The sequence below is a fragment of the Camelus bactrianus genome, chromosome 12, assembly GCF_048773025.1.
Source record: "Camelus bactrianus isolate YW-2024 breed Bactrian camel chromosome 12, ASM4877302v1, whole genome shotgun sequence".
Lineage (NCBI taxonomy): Eukaryota > Metazoa > Chordata > Mammalia > Artiodactyla > Camelidae > Camelus > Camelus bactrianus.
Genome location: NC_133550.1, coordinates 11367903 through 11385910, shown reverse-complemented (window position 1 = coordinate 11385910; position 18008 = coordinate 11367903). Strand labels below are relative to the sequence as shown.

The window sequence follows — 18008 nt, the reverse complement described above, 5'->3', positions numbered from 1 at the left end:
CTTTTTTATCATTTGTTTCTGTTTATTTTCTTTGTTTCTCTTTTTTTTTTTTGCACATGTGTAGGTTGTTTGAACACTTTTTAGGATTCTATTTTGACTAATTCATTAATTTAGTATTTTTTTAAAAGTAGTATTTATTTATTTAGTTTTTTCCCTCCAATCGCCAGGAGGTACTGGGGATTGAACCCAAGACCTTGTGCATGCCAAGCACATGCTCTAAGCTTTACCTCCCACCCTAATTCAGTAGTTTTGATTGTATCACTTTGTTTGATTTTCTTAGTGGTTGCTCTGGGTATTACAACATACATATATTATCACAGTCTACTGGCATAGATGTTTTAGCATTTCAGGTGAAATGTGGAAATCTTACTTCTATTTAGATCACTTTACCCACCCCACTTTTAAATATCATTGTCTTCAGTATCAGATGGTGTTAATTTTTGTTTGTCATCATACATGATTTGTAAAACTCACGAGGATGAGGATAGTCTATTTCACTTACCCATATTTCTTCTCCTTCCATTTTTCTTTCTTCTTTCCTGTTGCACCAGGATTTCTTATCTTGTAATTTTCTTCTTGTTTGAAGAACTCCTTTTACCTATTCTTTATGGTATGTCTGTCATGGATAATTTTTCTTGCCTCCCTCCTTAAATTATGAGGAAGAGAATTGCTTGCTGACATTGTTTTTAGAATTTTGGAGAAAAATAACTTTTTGGCTTATTTCAGCCACGATACTTTTAGGTCTTGTTTTTTCAGCAGTCTGTCCTTTTATAAGACTAATATAAAAGTTCATACTATAAGTGAAGTCCTGTCATAACACAAAAGAAAATGTGTGACATTAACTCAGTGGATGGATAAGAGGTGGTAAAGAAAAATATATTGCAGCCTTGGAGCTGGAGATTCTTAATTTGCCACAATACAACATTTTATAAAACTGTTCCCTGTAGGGACTAGTCTGCTGAGTCTCTGGCTCTGAGGGGCATTGCTGGCGTGGCTGAAAAGAGCCAGTATTTGTTTGACGTTCTCTGCTAGGTTCAGCTAATGGTTTCAAGAAACATTTGAACTTGGGCAATAAGTGGTTGGTTTGCAACTAGATTAGATAGTAAGAGATTGCAGACATTGGGGACATCATAGGTTTTTGCAAAACCAACTGGTTCTGGACCTCAAACAGTCAGAGAGAAGGTTGCTAACTTCCCACATGAGCCTTCTGTTTTGGATGGTCCCTAAAAGTAGATGCATTAATGTAGAGAGGCGTGAGGAGAAGTAAGTGAAGAAATAAAGCAGGTGTAAGAATTCAGTCTGGTAAGGGTTTTTGGTTTGGTCACTGGTGCAAGGCACTGCCTGGAAGCAAACAGCTCAAAAGCTTCCTATGCTACTTTTATTGTGAAATGTGGAAAAAAATAAATGTCCAAGGGCGGTGCATAGAACACTGCCAGGACCCCACAAGTGCCTTTTGTGCCTCTCCCAACCGCTAAAATCCTTCTCGCTCCCAAAGATAACCACTCTGCTGACTTTAATAGTAATAATTAAAAAGTTATAATTTTCTTTGTAGTTTAACGAAATAGGCAAGCATTCCAAAATCTGTCATTCAGTTTTGTTCCTTAATTTTTTTTTATACAGGCAGTAATACCGTATGTATTCTTTTTGTGTCTGGATTCTTCTGCTCAGGACTGTGTTTGTGAGATTTGTCCTTTATTTGTGTATAGCTCAGGATTGCCTACTCTTGTTGCTACCCACTTTGCCATGGTATGAACATACCAGAATGTGTTCATTCCTTCCCTTGTTGACAGGCATTTGGGCTGTTTCCATGTTTTGGCCACTATAAATAAGGCTGCTGTGAACGTAATACACAACTCATTACATATGTTTATCAAATTCTTTGTGTAACTTAAGATGGAGATAATTAATTTCTATCATTTCTTCTTTTGTGGTATGATATTTTTCCCTTAATTTAAAGAATTGTGGTAAAATACACATTTAAAAAAGGAAGAAAATTCTGACATACGGTGCAACGTGGATGAACCTTGAGGACATTATGCTAAGGGTAATAAGCCAGTCACAAAAAGACAAGTGCTGTATTTTTTCACTTACATGAGGTATTTAAAGTTGGCAAAATAATAAAAACAAAGCATTAATGGTAGTTGCCAGGAGCTGGGGGATCGGGAAATTGGGGATTATTGTCTAATGGATACAGAGTTTGAGTTTTACAGGATGAAAAGAGTTACAGAGATGGGTGGGCGTCATAGCTGGACAACGTTGGGAGTGTATTTATTACTTCTGAACTACACATTTAAAAAGGCTAAGATGGTAAAATATTATGTGTATTTTACCATAATAAAACAAATTGGAAAGAAAGCATACAGAATGATAACATTTATGCAAAGTTTAAAACACCCACATACAAACAGTATAACATATAGTTTGCATTTGCACAGGAATGCAGTCAAGGCAGAAAGGAGCACAAGAAAATCAGAAGTGCTCAGTTCTAGGTGAGGATGCTTCTGGAGCTTGGGAGACCATGGCCGTGATCTTTATACCAGGGACTCGCGCTGTATTGGAAATGTTTAATAAGCTGAGCTTCCAGTACATCATGTGTTTCTTTGTATTATTCTCGGTATGTTTCAGTTATTTTCTAACAGGAATTCAGAATCTCACACAACTCCAGGCTGTACATTTCCCTAGGATCCTATTATTGGCTGGGCTGCATTCTCCTCAAATTCATACGTTGAAACCCTAACCCCCATTACTTCAGAAAGTGACTATATTTGAAGATAGGCTCTTTAAAGAGGTAATAGGTTAAAATGAGGTCATTAGCGTGATCCCTAATCCAATTTAACTGTGTCTTTCTAAAAACAGGAGATTAGGCAGATGGTGCACAGAGGGAGCATCATGTGAAGACACAGGGAGAAGACGGTCATCTACAGCCAGAGGAGAGAGGATTCAGAAGAAACCAACCCTGCCGGCACCTTGATCTTGGACTTCTAGCTTCCAAACTGTGAGAAGACATAGTTCTCTTGTTTAAGCAAAAAATGAAAAAGTGTCTTCTTCATCTTTTGGGTGCGTTTCTACATATATCTGTTACTCTCCTTATATACTATAGTGATCAGGTCTTCATTGCACACGCTCATTTCTTTTTCTGCTTGTTCTATTAATTAAGAGAAAGATATTGAAAAGCTTACTGCTCTCTTGCTGCACCTGCACTTTGTAAATATATATGTCATAGGAAGTATGTGGTCTTTGTCCCTGTTCCTGGCACAGCGCTCCTAAAACTCTTGAAATCTTCTGATTGATAGGGGCGTCTTTTGTTACCTTGTGTTTATGCTCATAAGGAAACTTAGGGTGGGGACCCTAGGTAGCCTCCGAATGGGGCTGATCTTTAGAAAGACCAAAGGACTAGAGGACTGAAGCTGTCAGCCCTGTCCACTGCCTCTGGGGCGGGGTGAGTGAGAGAGGGAGATTACCACACAAACTCTTGAACAGGGAGGTGAGGGGAGCTTCCAGATTGGGGAGCACATCGAGATGCTGGGAGGGCTGAGCATGGAGACTCCATGCTGCCCCATCCTCCATACTGCGCTCTATGAAACTCTTCCATTTGGCTGTTCCAGAGAAGTGTCCTTTATAATAAACTAGTAATAGTGCAGCAGTCACATGTTAACGGTAGGCAATATTTGGAAGGAGAAACACCAAAATAATAATGTTTATTCTGGATGTTACAGTTTCTATGGTTTTCTTTTTTCAGTTTTTGTATCTATTTTTGAATTTTCTATATTAAATATTGTTATGGGTGTAATTTTAGATAAGAAGGCTATCTTGTTGCATTGCATAAACCATGTGTGAACAAATAATTAGAAACAGGTTTCTGATGGGACATTGGAATCTTAGTGTTTTTGATGCTTGGACTGAGCTTGTTACTACTGCTGCATCTTTTTCTCTCTCAGGAAATTATCTTTATTTCTTGGCTTAGGATTTTTTTTTGTAAAGTAAATTATGTTTTTAATTCAATGGAGAGTTTTGAATCAGGTCCTCCGAGGAATTTTTTATTCACACCTATTTTGTGCACACCTGTTGGAAATGAAGGAAATAAATAGGGTCATAAATGTAAAAACCTGTTTGAGCAGAGAAAATCAGAACATCCACTTTCGCAGAGCCAGCGTGTCTTCCTAACTCCTCCTTGCCCTTTGGACTTTATCTTCCGTTCAGTTACCCAGAGTGCACAGAAGTATATCTTAATTTTAGAGTAGGATGGTATTATATGTTTAGAAACCATGTGTATATATATGGTGACTGTAGCTTCCCAGGGGCGAGGGGCTGGGAATGCACTTAGACGATCCTACTAGTAACTTTTTGTTTAACTGTGAAGCTCACTGAGGTCATTTGAGGTGTAGCTTCCTGGCGAAACGATGAAGAATGTCAGAGGTAAGTACTGGAGTGTTTTCAAGCCAGGCCTGTTTCAGCAAATAATTTATAGAGAAGGCGTTTGTGATTATGTTTCACTCTAGTAAAACAAACGATTACTAGTTTCAATATTTATTTGTTTTTGATATTTTATTGAGAAATCCAGTCGTTTCTGAGGTTATTTATCGAGCTCATGAACCTTCACCAGTTGGAAACGTGGGCAGGACGCATTTTATGCATCGTTAAGCTGGTGCAACACCATGTGCTGTGGTCTGACTGACACACAGGAAGCCCTTTCCTGATCTCTCTCTGCCGGTCTTTTTTTAATTTTTAATTTTTATTGAAGTATAGTTGATTTACAATGTGTATTAGTTTCTGATATACAGCATGGTGATACAGCTATATATATACACATATTTCTTCTTCATTATAGGTTATTACAAGCTATTGACTATAGTTCCCTATGCTGTACAGTCGGACCTTGATGTGTATCTGTTCTGTACATGGTAGTTTGTATTTGCCGATCCCAAACTCCCAATTTATTATCTACCTCACTTTCTCTTTCCTTGTCTGTCTCTGTCTCTCGTTTATCTATTTTGTCGCTATCTTTGTGTTTATATTATATACCTCAATTACCATTGGTAAACGCTCCATTTTTAACATCCCCCCATCTTTCAGTACCTGTATCACCTCTTTGCAAACTATTTGTCTCATAAATGCAGGTTAATGTCCCTTTTCTTTTGCAATGTCTGCAACCTGGCAATGCACAGTAGTAAGTCTGTACTTGGTGGGAGTTGATACTTATCACCTCCCAAAGACAAAAAAGAGCCTCATTTTTTCAGTTTCAGGGAGCATACGCTTGAAAGTTATTTGAGGGTTATATTAAAAAAGAGTGAAAGCCGTTTAGAAAACGAACTCATTTGTCTTAGGAGATCCTTTTTTCAAAATTCCACAATATGAAAGAATTTGAAAACCTAGAACAGTATAGTGCAACAGAAATATAATGTGAGCCTCATTTATAATTTATAGTTTTCTGGTCATATCATTTAAAAGGTAAACAGAAGCAGATGATCTTGATTTGTAATAATGTATTTTATTTAACTCCATATATATGCAAAATATTAAAAGTTCCACTTGTATTCAGTATAAAATTATAAATGGTATATTTTATATATTTGTATTCTAAGTCTTGACATCTGATGTGTATTTCACGGTTATAATACACCTCAGTTTGAACCAGCCACATCTCAAGTGTTAGATATATGGCTGATAGCTACTGCATTGAGCAGTGGAGGCCTGGAACATTGAATGAAGAGAGAACATTGAATGAAGACAAATAGCTGAATAGACCAATATAACTATTATTATGGGGCTAATGCCCAGATCTTGAATTACCACACACTTAGGCAGTGGTCTCAATATCACATTGAAACAACTGAGTAGACAGAAATTATATTGATAAAGAGGTCAGTTACCAGTTTGGAAGATATATTTTATTTTTGAATATGTAGATTAACACGTTTCCTAAAGTAAAAACTATATAAAGAGTATAGTGATTGAAGTGTCACTCCCTACGAGTATTTTTATGGTTTTTTTAAGTATAGGGTCATACCAGAGAATGTTTGTATGCTGAGGAAATAAATCTAGAAAAGTGGAAGAAATTGATGATACTGAGAGAGAGAGAGAGAGAGAGAGAGAGAGAGAGAGAGAGGTGCTCCTAGTGGAGCTAAATACCTTCTTGAGATAATGAGAAAGATTGGCTTCAGAAAAAAAAAGTGTAATATTAATCATGTGCTAAGTACTATTGTAAACATTCTGCGTGGTTTATCTCATTTAAACATCATAGTAACCCTATGATGCAGTATGCATTCCCGTTGACTCCACTTTATAGATTAGGAAGTCCAAGTACAGAGAGATTAAATAATTTGCCGAAGGTCACTCAGCTAGTAGATGAGAGAGAGATGACTTGATCCCAGACAAACTGCTCCAAGGTCCATACGTTAGCCCCTGTGAAACATGCATCACACTTCTGCTGTCAGGGAGGAGGGAAAGCAAAGTATATCTTGATATCCTTCAGCTATTTATCCTTTTTTACCTATGTTTTCTTCAAGTTGCATTAAAATAGTCATGCATTAAAGCTCTCTGCTGAGGACAGAGATGGAAAATAAGGAAATAAGAGGAACTTAGAGAAAGTCCGGAGAAAGGGGCCATTGAATGACTATTTTCTGGGAGAAATCTAACTTGACCTTTAAATAATGCTTCGTTCACTGGAGGGAAGATCTGGAGAGATTCTGCACCTAGGGCATAATGCCATCCTCCATATATTTGCATTTTATCAGGCACCACAACTTAAAGCAAACGAATTTTAGGGTTTAGCTTTTGAGTACAAATGCTTTGGAATAAAGAGACTCAATGACCCGTCAAAGTATAGCTCAAAAGTGGCCAACTTCTGATCCAATAGGAGACGTCTCAACCGAAGTATGGACTTAAAAAAAAGAGAATTGGAAATAGTGCTGTGAATTGGGAGATCCTAGAATATTTAAAACAATTTTAGTAGCAGTAATTTTCAAAAGAAATTTCCCCAAAGCTTCACCTCCCTGTGGCACATTTCAGTGGATTTGAGGGAATCATCTCACTAAAATCGGATTGTTAAGTTCCAGAAGGACATGCATGTGACTGGGTTTGCTTGGTATTATAGATGCGGTCTGCCTCTGTCATGTTTTGACATTGCTCTTCAGATCTAATTTCTGTGCCTTTTATGTGAAGCAGTCTTGAACCAATGGCCATAGTATGAAGTCAGTGATGAGAAACCGTTCGGCTGTAACAACGTTCATCACCCTGGGTTTGACGAATGACCCACAACTAGAGATTTTGGCCTTTAGCTTTCTGTTGATCACATATGTTAAGTGCAGTTGGGAACCTGACCATAATTTCCCCCATCTTGGTGGATTCTCATTTAAAAACAGTTATGTATTTTTCCCTTCAAAATTTTTCTTTCTGAGAGATCTCATTTACAGCTGCCTGTGTCCCCACGTACCTCTACATCATATCAAGTGGGGACGAAACCATCACCATCAATGCCTGCTTCAGCCAAATATTTTTTGTTGTCCTCTTTGGAGCTACAGAATTTTTCCTCTTGGCCGTGATGTCCTATGACCGCTACGTGGCCATCTGCAAACCCCTGCACCACGTGACCATCATGAATAGCAGAGTCCGCAGGAATCTCATCGTCTGTTGTTGCGTATCTGGCTTATTGATTATTCTCCCGCCCCTTGGCCTGAGTCTCCGCCTGGAATTCTGTGACTCTGTTATTGACCATTTTTTCTGTGATGCTTCTCCAATACTGAAGAATTCATGTTCAGATACATGGTTCATAGAGCAGCTGGTTATATTCTGTGCTGTGTTGACCTTCATAATGACCCTTGTGTGTGTAGTTCATCAGGATGGTCCTAAGATTACCCTCTGCTCAGCAAAGGAAAAAAAGCCTTTTCCACGTGTTCTTCCCACATGATTGTGGTTTCCATGACCTATGGCAGCTGCATTTCGGTGTATATCAAACCTTCAGCTAAGGATGAAGTGGCCCTTAATAAGGGAGTTTCCCTGCTCACTGCATCTGTTGCTCCTTTGTTGAACCCCTTCATTTATACCCTGAGAAATAAGCAAGCAAAGCAGTCTTTCCATGACATCTTGAAAAGACTTGCACTTCTTTCAAAGAAATATTAATTGAAATATATTTCAATTTTCATATTGGGAATTCAAATGAAAACAGTAAGTTACCAGCATCTGGGTGGAAACTGAGGCATGGCTGTTGTGGATGTGGTCTTCTAATGCAGAGGAGCAACCCGGGAGTTGAGAAGAAAGTCTAAGAAAGAACCGTGAGGGACCTAGCATCACGCAGATAGGTAGTTCTCTACTTTTCTGAAACTTTTTTCTAATCTGTATTTCAATCTTTTTTTTTTTTAGTTTTCTCAAATACACATTATTCATTAATCTTGCGTATTGAATCTGTTCTTTCCATGTCATGCTTCCCCTCTTTGTAACACAGCCTCTTTCAAAGTACTTTCCCTTTTCAAGAGAATAAAAACATTGTTTCTTAGGAAATATAAGCTGCCTTAATCTTCAAATCTAACCCGTTAATACTGTCTCAGAATAAATATGTGGATTTTCACAAAATTATAATAATATTCCTTGCCCCTCCTAATAGGAATTTATTAAAACATATGCCTAAAAAACATAACCAAGTGGTCTTTAATGATAGTCGATAGACTTCCTCCTCTGACTACAGGCATACCTCATTTTAATGTGCTTCACATCTGTGCTGAGTACTATTGTAAATGTGTTATGTGGTTTATCTTGCTTAGACCTTGTAGTAACCCTATGATGCAGTATTCCTGCTGACTCTGTAGATTATGGAGTATAGAGAGGTGACATAATTTACCCAAGGTCACTCAGCTAATAGATGAGAGAGAGGTGACTTGATGCTTCGCAGATACTGCATTTTTTACAAATTGAAAGTTTGTAGCAACCCTTTGTTCTCAGATGATGGCGCTTCTTAGCAATAAAGTATTTTTAAATTAAGATAGTACATTGGTGTTTTAGATATAGTACTATTGCAAACTTAAATTACAGTAAAGTGTAAATGTAACTTTAATATGCACTGGGAAACCAAAACATTTCTGTGACTCACCTTGTTGTGATATTCGCTTTATTGTGTCTGGAACTGAACCCATAATAGCTCTGAGATATGTCTGTAATTGTCTCAAACACAACCAGCAAATATGGGTAAAAAACAAAAGTTACTGACTTACAATCAGACTGTGTTTGAAACAATGAGGGTCAGAGGGGCTGAGATCCTAGAAAAGGCAGAGCTGTGGGAGGAGGGGCTGACGTAGACGGCTGTTTTGCCTCTTGGCCCTGGTGGCCCTTGAGGTCCTTTGCAGCTTCATGACTGTGGGGCGTAGTTTCTTCCCTCCCCCTTTTCATCTTGACTGGCTCTGTGACTTGATTTTGACATTAGTTGTAGAAGTGAAGTTGTGTCATTTCAGAGATTAGCTCACTGGAGACTTGTAGCTTCTCCCTTCTGTTTTGGAACATGTGCTCTGTGGGGATCCAGGAGTCATGAAAAAGTTCAGGAGGGAGAGCATAGCTCAGTGGTAGAGCGCATGCCCCGCACGCACAAGGTCCTGGGTTCAGTCCCCAGTACCTCCATTAAAAAAAAGAAAGCAACAACTATTACCCCCTACCTCCCAACAACAACAAAAGTTCAAATACTGTGAGATTGCCGTGCAACGAGGACGCCCAAGCCAGCCTTGCTGAATAGAGAGAGAGACTTGGTTAGCCCCCGCCTCATCCAGCCGTCTCAGCTGTAGTGAACTGTGACCTAAAGTCATCTTGGACATCAGCTCAGTTGAGCCTTTCCATGATTCCAGATGTTGTCACTGCTAATTACAGCTAAATGAAAGGCCCATGTGAGAGCCACTCAGCTGTCCCGTCTCCTCTCAGAACTATAGTGATAAAAATTTATCTTTTCCACCAAAATTTGGGGTGACAACGTTACACAGCAACAGATACTAACAAATAAGATAGAGTGTTTTGCCTGGGTGGTGGGCCGCAGGGACCTGGCAGGACACGGTTGGCCTTGTGAGGCCGGGGAAGCTGTGCTGGTCATTTGAGAGACCTGAATGTAAAGTCTTAGGCTTTAGAATTTTGAGATTTTTTTCCTTTCTGTAGGTACAATATGTTCAAAAAATCTTGAAAGAAAACAACAGTGTCAGTGTCTCCATCAGGGCACACGATTTCTTTTCTCTCTCTTTCATTTGGCTGGGCTTATAATTTACTTTTGATCATCAGAGTAGAGTAGAAATAAAGTTGCAAGATTTAGGATGTCAGTCAAGAACAGCTCCCACCACTGGGGTCCTTGAAATTAACTGATGTTTGTCAGCATTTTGGACCGTCTGCGGTTTTGTGCACCTGTTTTCACAAAGCCTTCCAGCAGTGGGCTGATAGTCAAAGTATTTATGGGCATTTTATATATCCAAGTGGTTGTAGCTGCTACTCTGAATGTATTTTGGAACTAGATGTTTTAAGCATGTGAAATACTTCTGTTCATGTGGAATGTTCCCAATAAGCAACTGCTACCATTAGGACAGTGGCAATGGGATGAGTGCATCGCATGGGCACCTCTGACCTCCCCTGACCCAGACATGTGGTCAGTGTAAATCCATGAAGGATAGTAGGGGCGAAAGAAACTACTACATTGATTATAGAGATGGTAGAAGCAGCTGTGCTTAAGAAAATCATCCAAATAATTTTACAGAGCACCCTGCAATCAGGTCAGTTAGTCTTTTTCTAGGGGCGGGGGTGGTGTTTAATCTATCATTTACTCGTTGTGATGAGTAAAGTCCAGGTATTTCCTTAGTGATACGTGGTAGGAAATCCTGGGCTCTAGACAAACAAAGCACCAAATTAACACTTTCTGTCCATTCCATTTCATCAATTAGTTACATTCAAGCAAATGACTGCTTTAGCATACAAATAGGTATGAATGAAATTTTGCATTTTGATTAAAATGTCTTATTTTTAAACAACTTTCTGAAACTAATAGTAGCCTCTAACTCCTGTAGACCCAAAGTGCTATTTTCAGTTCAAACCCTTAATTACCAGAATACATGAAAGTAAAATTTATATTTTTGGTAAAATAGACTTGTGTGTCTGTTATATACAATATATTCCTGGATTTATTTATTATTGTTTTTAACCCAGTTTGAGTTCTGTGTCTTTCATTATGGGATTCACTGATAGGTTCTTTCCATGATGACTGTTATATAATTGGACTGATTTCTGCCATCTTATTCTATATATGCCATTTATTCCACTAGTTACTACTATTAAAAATCTTTTCCTGTCTCTCATTGGGTGGGTACTTTTTGTTTTGTTGAGTTATAAATTATATTTTATTTTTGGGATTGATACCTTAAGATTCATTTTTGTTTATTTTCATCTACTGATTTCTTAAACTTAAGGCATTTGTATTTCTTTCTTGGATCACAACAAAATATATTACCGTTTTTGTATGTTACTTTGGTCTTTCTTCACAACCCCACCATTTACATGTTTTCTAGAATTTTAGTTCTGCTTTGGATATAGATTTTCTTTTATTCATCTTTGAGTCTTCGTTTTTTAAAAGTTAAAAATACACATTATGTAATTAATATGTTATATTGTAATTTTTACGTTTCATATTTGCATCATCCTTCTGTTTATTTATCCTTTTATTTGAGTATTTCTTTTAGAAGTGTTTTGAATTTGTTCTTTGTGCAGTAAGCCTTCTAAGCCGTTCTTTTATTTTACTATCACATTTAAATGTCTGGTTTCTTGAGAAGTAAATTTTCTCTATCTAGCTTGTCTCAGCATACTCAGACATACCCACCTTTCTCTAGTATAGGAAATGTATTATTATTTCATTTTTTCTCTTCTCTTCACCTGCAATGCTTATTCTCTGGATTTTGGCATCTACAATGGTCTTTTGGTGCCTATTTATCTATCTACCTACCTAATTTAATATCTTTATTGTTTTATGTTATCTATCTAATATCTTTATTGTTTTCTGTTGCTTTTTGGGAGAGTTTATCAGGTCTGATCTTTTTTGGGGGCAGAAGGTAACTAGGTTTATTTTATTTATTTGTTTGTTTTACTTTAACGGAGGACCTTGTGCATGCTAAGCACGCACTCTACCATTTGAGCTATACCCTCCCTCCTTATCAGGTCTGGTCTTCTAGCTTAGTTTTAATGAATGTTTTAGTTCCTTCTCTCTTGGTATTAGCCTCATCTTTGTTTCATTTATTAGGTTTTTCAGCCATATTTTTTACCTAGTTATTTTTATAATGTCTTGTCCTTCATGTTACCAGTATCATTCTTATCTTTTTGAGGAGATTATACTTAGTAAAAAAAATTTTGTATATGTATATATTTTTTTAATTGAAGTATAGTCAGTTTGCAGTGTGTCAATTTCTGGTGTATAACATAATGCTTCAGTCATACATGAACAGACATATATTCACTTTCATCTTCTTTTTCACCATGTTACTAAAAGATACTGAATATAGTTCCCTGTACTATATACAGTATAAACTTGTTAAATTCTTGATGTTTCTGTTCCTATATTTCTTCCCTTCCTCTGTTGTCTTGTGTGTAATCTTGCTCCCCACCCAGCCCCCACTTCACAGTGGCTGTATTCCTCAGATGGGTGGTTACTGTGGCTTCTGAACTCATAACCCCTGCAGAGCTTCAGCGATACTGTCTAGTGATGTGTAAGGGCTGAAGCTTAAGCCCTGGTTTGTGTCCTTCTGGGTGAATTTAAAGAAATGACAAAGATGATCCTTAGGCTGGAAAACCCAAGACATTATAGAACTGTTCTTACCTTGCTTGACTTCTTAAAAAATTCTCTCCTTTCCTTTTGAATTTTATTTAAACTCTTTGCAAGAAGTGGCTTTGGGTTTAGATTTATAATTCATAAGCCCACAAGCTCTGGGGGCTCAGGGAGAGAGAAGAGAGGAGTGAACACTTGGTGCAGTAGATCCAGTCTCACTTGCTTTTATTCTCCCCTCACCCCAGCCCTGCTGATACTATCCTGGGAATATGAGGCTGTAAAGCTGTTTCTTTTGATTCTTATCAACAGCGGTGATAGGAGGATGAAACCCATCAACTTAATTAGACCCTGAATGCTCTAAAGGTTCAGCTGCAGAATTAGTAAGCTCATTCCTTTGCTTTTCTGTGACTTGGGTTACATTCCAAGTCAATATTAACATAAAGATAGCCAGGTGGACAGTTTCAGAAGAGCATGGCTTGTCTTTTTCTTTTGTCTTCTGGACAAGCTCTTGTAGAAGGTGACACATTCCCTCCTGATTTCATTTCAAAATGCTTTTATTACGAAGACTGGGTGGAGCCCTGGCTCATATTCTTGAACTTTGACTTACACAAGTAGTCTTCTTTATCTCGGCATACTTGGCGCCTGGATGCACGGGGAGTTGGCGGTAGCCCAGTCCTAACAGTCCGCTGCCGGATGTTCTTATTGGCTTTATCTGAAGTGCGGGTTAGACCTTCACTGACCTGGCTAATCAAGGATGCAGCTGGACAGAAGAGGAATGGAAACAAGCTGGCCTTGTGGCAAGTAGAATGGCCAACATCTTTACAGTCTCGGGTTAAACCAAACAATTTAATACCTATTCTTACCAGTTAAGCCTGAGTTTCTTGAAAAGGACATTGGTTATTATTACCATACTGTTATAATTGATACCATTTATTAAACACTTAATAATGGCTTTAAATTTTTTAATACTTACTATCTCATTTAATGCTCAAAACGATCCTAAAATATAGACACTATTATTATCCACATTTTAGAGTTGAGAAAAGTAAGCTTTAGAGAGGTGAAAAACTGTTGCAAGGAGACTTGGGTAGAAGGTTGAGAATCTGGGATTTGAGCGAAAGCCTGTATTTTCAACCACAATGTGGCGTTGTCTCCCACTTCATCATAGGTTTTGGTAGAAATGTCGATTTGGGGGAACTTAATGATTCAGGTGTGGCTGTTTAAGAACATTTCTCTATTTATTAACATTTCAGTGAAGCTGGAATAAATTGAAAGTCACCACTAATCTCTAGCTTATCCACCAAGGAAACCCAGATATTCAAAACAGCAGTGGCTTTATATAAAAGGCCATTTATTAAAACTACTGTACACTCTTCAGTGCTTTCTGGGGTTCTGGGAGTTTGGTCTCACGATCAGTCCAGTACAGTTTGCTCCTTAAGTGCTTGAGGAGCATTGTGCCATTCAGTGTTACTACAACGTATAACAGATGTGAATACATCAGATAATGTTCCATTTGTACCCCAAACAGTAATCAGCATTCTGCAATGAATTAGGATAGTACCAGACAATGTACAAATACTCAGATTTCCAAAATGCCCTGTTCCACTGACATTGATTCAAATTGAATTTGCTCTCCCTTTGACTCTATGTAGAGATCTTGGTAGGGTAGTCTGTTTCCAGTTGGTTGCAGAGACTCAAAATTTGGAACATGCTAGACATAAAACTGTATGAATACCTTATATTCTTCTCTACTTTATGAAACAGTTATCCATGGCTTATGTTTTTTTAAAAAAAAAGCAAAAATTTGGGAACAACTTAAACAAATGAAGTCATATCACAGAATTTGTCCTCTATAATACCTAACAAAATAAACAAAAAGATCAAAATAAAATCACAATAGAAAATCATGCGAGACTACAAAGAGGGAGAGTCAGTGACTCATAACCTTAAAAAATGTCAGTTTATGAAAACCACCAATAGGAGAAGTGAGAGGATTCTAACCTTCCCTCTGGAAACCTAACCATAACTTCTAGAAAACGGATGTGTAAGTTGACAAAATCTTGAGAATTTTCACCTCATTTGGAGAAAAGTGGATCAAATGTAAAGCTTTTTTTCTTTATGGGAGGGTGGAAGTTGCAATGGCTACAGTTGAAACATAAATGAAAAAGGAAAGGAGAATAAAAAATTATTGACACTTTGATAGAAGGATGGTCTCCAGCGCTCCCCGGTGAAGAGCAGTGCCCGTGCTCGACCTCCTCGCAGACAATGCTGGTAACATCACCTCCTTTCTTAAACATCTCTTGACTCACCAAGATCCAGCTAACTCCACACTTTGTAATAAATACCTTTATGATCTGGCCTCTCTTTCTTGCTCTAAATTTTTACTTTCCCACTCTCCTAAATAAGCAGGATGTTTGCCTCTTAAATTTCAAGTGATTTCCAGAAAGCAGTTAATTCTTTCCAATTGTTCTTTTCAGGGATCCTCAGTCAACTTTCTCTAATAACACTTGCCATGTTATTCTTTTTTTAACTTATGACATCAATTTACAGTCTATACACATTTCTATCACATTAGATCGTAGATTCCTTGAAATTAGGGTGTATGCCCTTTATACTTTTGTCCTCAAGTGCTGGTTCAGCACTTGAAATGTAGTAGACATTCAGTACATGTTTATTAAGTGGAATGTATTTCCTTGATATATAGATATATATAGACATATTTAAAGCTTCACGGTCTTTTTGATGTCGTCCTTGAATGCTTGCTTCACTTGCTGATCTCTTAGAGTGTAAATGAAAGGGTTTAACAAGGGAGTAGTTGAAGTAATGAGCACAGCTATTCCTTTGTTGAAAACACCTTCTTCTTTTGCAGAAAGATTAATGTACATAAACATGCAGCTGCCATAAGAGAGAGAGATGACAATCATATGGGAGGGACTGTGGAAGAAACCTTTGTCCTTTGCTGTCTCAGGCCAGAAGCGGTCTTTGGAGAAACACCGGGAGCAGACCCTCCACCTGGTTTCTTTCCGTCCGAAGGCACCCCGCTCGGCGCTGGCACCAGGAGGTCGGGCAGGGTGTCATGGTGCTGGCTCTGTAGTTCACAACCATGGAGGCACCTGCCCAGTGGACACCAGCCCGCTGAAGGGTGTGAGGACTCCGTGCGATGTGGTCCTTGGGGCCACCATCACTCGTGGACACTTGTTTTGCATTCCAACACAGTATTTATTGAGAAGTCACATACATGGGAAGCCCTCCTCCCATGCCCCCCCACCCCCTTTCCCCCCAACTCACCCCCCCTACCCGAGTGCACCCCCTGCTGCCAAGGGAAGAGTTAAGACACCTCACTGAGCAAACACTCCAAGACCCTTTTGATGGCAAGGACCTCAACCTCCTGCTTGCACAACTCCTGCTGCTGCAAGGCCTCCACTTCCCACTCCAACTCACAATACCTCTCCTGCAGCCTCTGGAGCTCAGTCAAGGACTCCTCTATGCTCAGGGCCGGGGGCTCCCCTGGGATGTGCCCACACCCCTCCCTCCCTGCCACGACCCGGGGCTCCTGTTCTGCTGGCACCTTTCTCCTCTCCAAGATGAGTCTGAATAGGAAAATGATGCCGCCAGGTGTTACAGAACCAGAACGTGTTAGGTGGAATGTGGTCCCAGCCCAGGGGCCTGCCAGCACCTCGGCCCAGTGACCCATAAGGAGGAGGACCACGCTCTCAAGGGTCCCGGGTACCGAAATGCTGGCGTTGGAGTGCCTGCCCTTGCAAAAGCCCGCCATTGCCTCCTTGGACCACCACCAACGTGACTGCTCCGGCCGCAGCAGCAGTATATGGAGCCTGGCCTGGGCTGGTGGCCTGGGATGTTTCCAGTCTGCGTCAGGGACAGGACGGCCTTTGGGTCCAGGTTGCTGTTTCTGGTCTGTCTCTCGGCCTCCCATCTGGCTGGCTGGCTGTAGGGCAGGCTGGACTGATGGTACCCGTTCTTCCCTTTGTGGAGGAGGTTGGGGCTGAGAGTCAGGGAGGGAACCAGGGCCAAGGTAGGGGACGGCACGCGTGAGGACCGGCAGGATGTCTTCCTCTTCCACTATGTAGCAGCCTCTTCCTGCCGGCTGACCCGGGACCGGCAGAGGTGCCGACGGCCAGAGGCATAAGTGGACTTGTGGTGCGTCCACATGAGGCTTGGGGCCGGATACCCACGGCTCAGCTGGAGGAGGTCCTGGGGAGTGCGGCACAGGAGTCGGCGGCTGCCCTCTGTCAGATGTCTCTGCGTGGTTGCTTGGCTGGCTGGTTGGAAGCTGTGTTGGGACACCAGAGGCCTGGGAGGGACAGTCCCAGCATGGGCAGGGGTCCACTGTGCTCCTGTTGTCGGAGCCCGACCCCCTACCGCGGGGCTGGAACCAGAAGGAGAGGAGCCAGGCCAGCCCATGCCGGTACAGGGGGCGCCGGGTGCGGGTACGCGGGCTTGCTGGCCCGCAGAGGGGCCCGAAAGTGGACCCTGGCACTAGAGTAGAGTGCTCGGTGTGGGTGAGGGACCCGGGGCAATAGGAGTGGGCATGGAGTGTGTCAGAGGTGGGTATGGAGAAGGCGGTCGAGGACGTGGCCACAAGTAGCAGGAGAACCAGAAAGGCCACCTCTGCTATGGCTCACCTTGGTAGCGGCGCCGGCTTTTATAACCGCCCGTGGGGCATCGTAATGCCTCCCTGTGACCACTGTGGCCTCTCCGGCCAATCACCAGGAGGCTGTCACCGTGTCCCTCTGTAACGGAAAAGAACAAATCTGACACCATATTGGCTCTGTTCCTGTGGCTTTCACCACTGTGCCCTGTTTTCCAGGCTTAGTCTTGCTAGCTGTGCACCTTTTGTAAAACAGTGTTACCTTTAGGCTGAAATGTACAGGAGAGCCTATTCTCGGGACTCAGACCTTTAAGGATGTTAGCACTTCTGCATTTATGTAGAGATGGTAAGTTGCAAAACAGAAAATAACCTTTGTTTTGTTGGAGGTTTACAGGGACACCATGGCCTGACCCACATGGACAGCTGCAGGAATAAAGACTTCCTGCAGTGAGAACTTTGCAACAACCACACCGCCTCCCTTGTTTTTCTGTATAAAAGGAAACTGTATTCTGACTGGAGTAGGCTGGTTCTCCAAGACATTAGTCGGCCAACCTCTTGGTCGGCCAGCTTTCCGAATAAAGCCGTTATTCTTTGCCCCAACACTTTATCTCCCGTTTTATTGGCCTGTCGTGCGGC

General features: G+C 40.4%; 1 long non-coding RNA gene and 1 pseudogene across 1 annotated transcript in view; both read left to right on the top strand.

Annotated features, from left to right (window-relative positions):
* The window catches only part of LOC141579354 (uncharacterized), a 60556-nt gene extending 42582 nt beyond the window's left edge, over positions 1 to 17974 (top strand). Inside the window, exons 3-4 of the long non-coding RNA XR_012510548.1 lie at positions 2857 to 3057; positions 15633 to 17974. This is a non-coding gene — a long non-coding RNA (uncharacterized LOC141579354). The remainder of the gene's footprint in view (positions 1 to 2856; positions 3058 to 15632) is intronic.
* LOC141579352 (olfactory receptor 6C2-like) lies at positions 3064 to 15626 on the top strand (annotated as a pseudogene).
* Positions 17975 to 18008: the final 34 nt, after the last annotated feature.